A 7,184-nucleotide genomic window follows, 5' to 3' on the forward strand; every position below is an offset into this window, starting at 1 on the left:
GTCTGCCTAGTCTAACAGGCAAAGTATCAAAGACGCCAGCTTTAAAGGTCCCATGTTGTGCACCTTTTTTCACCACACTTATTGAATGTCCTCATCCCCATCTTTCAGTTTTTAGCTCAAAATACTGAAAATATGGTCAATTTTACCTTGACTACATAACCCTATTTGTATCCCTGCTTAAAACTGGCTGTTTCAGAATCTGAAACTTTGAATGAAGCTAAATTGCTGCTGTCCACATCCTATTAAAGAATAAGACTCTCTCTGCATTTATGATCAACAGTACAGAGCAAAACACAGCAGCCGACATAGACATGAATGCGTGCGTGGGACTTTCTGTCGCTACTACCTGTCTCAATGGCCAATCATTTTACATGGAAATATTGCTAAACTCACGGCAGCGAATGTTTTTACTCATGTTTATGCTGAGATTGTAAGACAACATTGTAGTTATAAAATCTGTATCTAAAGGCTACAGAGCTGCAGCTTGGAAATAGCACCGAAGTGACTGCTGGTTAGCATGTAGTCTTAACCCTTTGATGCACAACATGGGTCAAGAGATACTCATTTTTCATTGAATATGGGTTACTTTTGGCCCATGTTATGCATCATAACCCTTTGATGGGCACATTTCAGTTCCTATTTCATGCTAATTTCATTGTCTGACAACAAAGACAGATAAAGTTAAATACATGATAGCAGCTTTGAGGGGAATTTGGCTGTTTTTAAAATGCAGCATATGTGAGCACAGAGAGCAGGAGAGAAGCAAACACTGGCTGAGTTGCACTGAAGCACAACAGGCAACTGAAAACACTGGCCTTCAAGTTTCCAGCATCTCTGATTGTAACCCTAAGCCTTTTACAGAGCTCTGACCTGTGAATATATGATCAAAGCTAATGGTAGCGTTGATCACATTATGACTTTTCTATTGTTTTGATGAAATGACCCTCTAAAATAAAGGTAATCAACTGGTTCTTCAGTTCCTCATATGGTAGGAGTCCACGAAGACTCTTGCGTTACTCTTGCAGCCAACAGCAGAACATTTGGTGTGATTTCTTCATTTTTGAGTTAGCATAGGCAGCATTAGAAAGTAACTAAACTTGGCATACTGCAACCTGCTCATTCTGAATACCTCACCTAGCAGCAGTGGACTGTGAGGGGGCATGATTATACACATTTTAAGGTGAATGGCTATTCGTTCCTCATTTATTATGTAGAAACTAGATATAGATTCTTCCTAACTTGTAAAGCTGTGTGTCTATGTGGGGAGTTGCTAGAAGAATGGCAGTAGTACATGTCTCCATGTTTCTCAGCTTTTATTTTACACCTTCAACTTTATAAAGCTTATAAAACAAAAGGAAAATGGATTCTCACCATATGGGATGTTTAACTCAACAAGATTCTTCTGCTATGTGGCATGGGTGCAGTTCTTGATTCAAACAAGATTCTGACTATATTTCATCTGTTCCATATACCACCTTTTGTTCTTTTCGTCAATCAGCTGCTTTGACAATCTTTCATTTGTCAGCACTGTCTCCGACTTTCTGCTGCTGGTGTCTGGGAATGGTGTGGAATAACGCGCCCAAACACAGAAATTTTCTTGACTAAAATTTTATTTAATTTTAAACTCTGCCTTCAAGGGCCTCTAACAGCTTGGAGAGCACTTAGAGAAAATGCTGACTACTGTTTGCAGTCCCTACATCTTGAAAATCAATCACTGCATTGTTTCTTCAAGCCGTAGCTGCAGGGGGTCGCTGAGAGCTGAAGGTTCCCATCTATAGGCATCAAGAATACATAAAGATGAGTTACTACAGCAGTTTTTAGGGCACCATTTAATTCATTTTAGCTTGGTACTGTAAACACAGTCATTTAACTCGTTTTATTGTACAACAAGGATGAAAAAGAGACGCTTTGCAAGCAGTTTAGCGTGACTCCAGCATCTCATCGACTGCTGAGCAAAATGGGTTAAATATATACCGTAAAAGATGACCCCTCTCATTGTTATGATCAACATAGTCAAAATGTGGGTGATTTATTGCAATGCCAGGCTCAGCTGTTGAACAGCTCCCATACAATAACTCATCTAAACATGAGTCCTGTTCAGCAGCAGTCTGGGGTCCGAGTTGAGCCTCATGTTGTCCCGGTTGCTCAGGAGGGCACTAAAACAGACCATGACAGATTATTTTTCTTGTGGTTCAACATCAGTGAACCGCCACACTGTGTTTAAAATACGGCAGTGCAATAAATATAGCGCCGAGCATGACTATTGGGTAATCAGTCATGTTCAGTTGAAAAATAAAGTGTAGCATGTTGTATTTTCTTCTCATGTTCTCTGCCAATGGTCATTTAATACAAAGTTTCAGACATGTGTGGAGAATAATTAATATATAGTCGCTTTTTTCACTGCCAAACTATTTAAAATGGCTTCTGTTTGAAATCCTGGGATAGAATAAATCCATTTAGCAGGGTAAATATTTTCGGAAATTCCACACGGCAGCAATAACAGGTGCTACCTGCAACAGGACATTGCGTTACTTTTCTTCGTGAAGCGTCCCGTGGAGCTGCTATTTTCTGACTAATCTTAACCCCACATCCATAAAAGTACATAGTTAGTTGGAATTGTAGGTTATGCTTCGAGCCATAGAGATGACTCGGTTACCGGCTGCAATCTGGGCAACGCGCATATTGTGAAAACAAATGAATTCTAAGGTCCAACAAAGTTTTATTTTTTGCAGGTCTCAGAGGGAGTGTGCATCACTTCCAGTCACTTGTAATGTTGGACACGCCAGAACTTGCAGATGTTCACTGGAAGAGTCAAAGCTGTAATTTACGTACGTCATGTACATCACAACAGACTAACTGGGGTAATGTCAGGGCGATTTTGTTAAATATTTACAAAATATCCTTTTAATCATAACTATAATCTATTAATTTTTTAATGGGATCAGTCGTAAATATTTGCATCAAGAGTCATTTCATTTCTTTACAGGTTTGGTGGTGATTAACTCCCTCTCCATGTGTTCACCACATGCATGGTGGATTACCTCAGTAATCAGTCAATAAATACCTTCAAGAGATTTATCAAGCCTTTGTATCATAATTGTGTGGCAGGAGATTTTTTTGGAAACAAACACCACGTGTGCTATAAAAAGAGTTGAGAATAGAGGAACACACTGAACACTCAGCCAGAGTTCCTAGAACAACCAAGAATCTGAGGAATTTCCCACACATTTTCAGGGTTTTTCCTCTCACTGACGAGCAAAAGATGGTAACTTCTCAGAAAAGGGGATAAAATGTCAGGTCATCACCCTTTAAGAGTGACGGGAACCCCTCTCCCACACATTATTTCCGTGCCCCCTCAAATCGGAGGTTCCCTCCGCTGGTAAAGTTGTAACTCTTGCTGTCATGTCTGAGTATTTACGGTAAAGCTGAAGCATGCTCGAGCCATGTCTCTGGGGACCAAATGTAGACTCCTCATTTTTTTTTTGCCTGTCTGTTTTGAAGTCAGGTGAGAGTGGGCGTCAGTCTGGACAGAAAGGCTTTCCCTGAAGAGAAAAAAGAGTTTCGAACACTGTCGTCTCTGCAGTACTGTTGCAGCTGCATATGATTATACTGCATACCATAGCATAAATACATTTCAGCTTATAGAATGTTACAGCTTCTGTACAGTGTGTAACAAGTTCTTTTTTCAAAGTGTGAAGTGGAAATATGCCCATGTTCTTTGTGACACTTTATCTGCACAGATCTCAACTTGCAGCACAGCAGTTCCTATTGGCAATCAGATAATGTCTGATGAACTGCCAAAAACAAACGCTAGGAACCTTATTTTGCTGTGTGATTCGTTCTGCATGTGGGGAACGCTGTGACCAGTCACCACGAAAGCTGCATGCAACATTTTCCACCCAGGAGCTTTGGCTGTACAACATAAACATGAACCCACTTAAAAGGCAGTGAACACATCAGAGAGCTGCATGTGCATTTATTCAGTTGGATTTTGATGCAGGTTGACACTGGACGTAGATGAGGAGCAGGACAGGAATCAGTGTAATCCTTGTCCTTTTTTTTTTTTTAAAGCTGATAGAGCAACTAAACAAAGACATATGCTCAGACACATTCCTGCATTTGCCCCACTGTTTCCTGCTGGTTGTAAAAGCTGAATCCTTAGGTTTATTTGGGCTTATTGAGCTATAGTATGCAGCAGCTACTGTACAGTTTATTTTTAGTTTGTCAGATCTGCAAAATGTATTCATTTCAATTTAAAAGGCTTTGCTAGCATAAAATGTTTCAGGAAACAATGTCGCCAAAGCATGAAGATGTAATTTGTCCAAATATTTGAAGAGTGCACAATGGCAGGGTTGGAATCTGAAACTCAAACTTGTTTAAATGAATGGTCCTTATTTCACTGAATATTTTGCATTGAACAGTAGGACAAAGTGTATCTCTGTTTTCTGTCTCAGTTAAGGTCCTGTGGCACGTCCTTGTCCAGCTTCACCAACCAAAACCATTTCCAGAAGTCTAAAGAGATATTTCTTTAGCAGATGACTCCAGACAGAAGAGAAGAGAAGCCTCCATCTAAAGCTTTAAGAAATGGCAAGGGATGAGTAATGTTCCAAATCAGAGGAAGAAAGAAAGGTCAGAGCACCTTTCATCAAACTCCTCTAAATGCTGATGAATACGAACTGCCGAATCAATCAGAGATTGCACTGAGCTGCACTCCTGCACTGAAGACCTTTTGTTTTCCTGACGACTTTACTCAGCAGCACTGATTTGACAACAAGTGCGCCAGGAAATATCTCACCCCCGTGTCCTGTCATTTATTCAGGATATTTCCTCTGAAATGTCAGTTTAATTTTGATATTCACATCAAAAGGCTGGGAGGCTTTCCACGCTGCGCACCAGAACCAACACCGCAGCTCCAGGAGAGGTCAGAGATACCAGCTCTGTGTGGCTCAAAGAAACAGTGAAGCTGACACTCCTATTATGCAGTGGTTCCAGTGTTGTGTTCACAGACAGCGGGGCCTGTGAGTATTGGCCCTAGGAGGGTATTTTGTCATCTGCTGAAAGGAGACGTGGCACGAGCCAACTGAGGCTGATGATAGATGAGACTTTGAATATGACAGGACACAGGGAAGTTTCTCCAAAGGAGCCGGTCTCAAACTTACCAACTTACTCACATCCAGCTCCCAGCAGCGTTTCCCTACGATGTGCATGGCGTGTGACACTCCATTGGAGGTCCTGCACAGTTGGGCACATGCCTCTGGCAATGTGCTGTGTCAGGAGAAGTGGAGAAACAGAACTTAAGTGTTTTGCTTCCCTCAGGTTGCAGATGCCAAAGTCTTGTGACTGACACTTTCCGGCGGTGCTCCCATTGGGAGGCATAATACGGGGGTGCGCTGCCTGCTGGGCTGCAGCAATGAGCAGCAGCATCTAGTGGAGCCTCGTGCAGGGATATATGTTTTCCAGACTCCATCAGGAGGCAGACAGAGCCAAGAAAAGCTGCTGGGAGGGCTGAGATGCTCGGCAGAAAAAAAACAAAGGTCCTATATTATTCTGTTTTCATGATTTTTTATTTTTTTTTTTAAATTTTCCATTTCTGCAAGATTAATGTAGGAGTAAGAATAGCACAACTGAGTTTGTTTTTTAAAGATTGTAATTAAGTTTAATAGAGCATTTCCTGAATTAATAATCCAGTCATAAACACATAGAGCTGACACAATACTGAACCCTGATGCTGACTTGTTGGAAATGATGTAACCATATTAAGTGGAAAGTGGCAATTCTGGAAATAATAACAGGAATAATCATATACTTTATTAATGAGTCATACAAAAAATACTTCTAGTTAGTCACTCATAAGGCCTCGACACACAAGCCCACTGACCAAGTTATGCAGATGTCAAGAAGTCAATGTATCATGGAGACTTAGTCCGTAATAATAGCAACAGAACCCAATTAGTTTCTATAAATCACTGTAATCTCATTACCAGGTTTCATAATATTTTAGTACATGTTGCTTTCCTGGCTGACGTATCCCAGAAAGCCTGTAATTAAAACTGACCATTTCAGTGCCACTGGGGAATGTGAGGTTGAATAATGGGTTACTATAGCGACAACACATTAGTAAACTGTGTCCTGAAGTAAATGTGAACTTAAAAATGTCCATCAAAGAAAAGTAGGCCCAGTCTTTAGACAGGACTGCGTGGTTACTTTCCAGCTACTGAAGCTCATCACCTGGAGGCTTTACTGGATGATTGTGACAAATTACTGAGAAAGCAATTTAGAAAACTGACAACGGGATGCAGAGAGATGACAACTGACATAAAGAGCAGGTTTTCTTAGGAAACAGCACGTGTGATGTTGCAATTCGATCTCAGCACTTCAATAGGTGACATTTAATGTGGTCGAAAATCCAGAACAGCTCTAAACCCATGTTCTGGCTGACCAGTCTAAAATAAAACTCATGTTTGTGGTTTCAAACATCAGGAGGATCACGTGAAGCTCAAGAGCTTCTAAACTGTTGCCTCTGTCATGTCTCAAGACAATTGGAATGCAATCGCTTAAAGGTTTATTCATACAAAACAAGATCTGATCACTCAAAGGTCTATTTTTTGGACAAATTTTGAGTGAAATCGAATAACAGTTCAGCATAGAAAGTTTCGCTTTCAGCAATTCTACACAGCAATTATTTGGAAGTGCTGCCTTTCTGTTTTATGTCTTGTGTCACGATTGTAATATATAATTAATTACATAGTCACTCACATTTTTATGCTTTAAATCTATTTTCTTCTGCATTAGGCTCTGTGTGCGGCTGAAATGTTGGTGACCTACTGTCTACAATATCCCTGGCTGTTTATAAATATGGGCAAACTCTCTATGAAGTCACCCAGAGGTTTCCTGAACAGTGGTTTTGAAGCTCAGTGTGGTGGCTCGAGCTGGTTGAGCCCAACTCCTTCTAAGGCCAGTGTTATACTTTACGAGCACGTGACAGTCCGCTGTGGTCCACATGATGTAAATTTTCTCATCTCCGTGGGAATCTGCACAGATCCCTCTGCTCTGCACACGTTCACGTGCAGCCCAAAATTGCGTTCATGCAGCGACCATGCTACAAAGGACAATAGTGTGCTTAGCAATATTGTGCATGCATGGAATGTATAGATATGACCTGCTGTGCTTGTATGGTGCAGAAT

The sequence above is a fragment of the Amphiprion ocellaris genome, chromosome 20 (assembly GCF_022539595.1).
Source record: "Amphiprion ocellaris isolate individual 3 ecotype Okinawa chromosome 20, ASM2253959v1, whole genome shotgun sequence".
Taxonomy (NCBI): Eukaryota; Metazoa; Chordata; class Actinopteri; family Pomacentridae; genus Amphiprion; species Amphiprion ocellaris.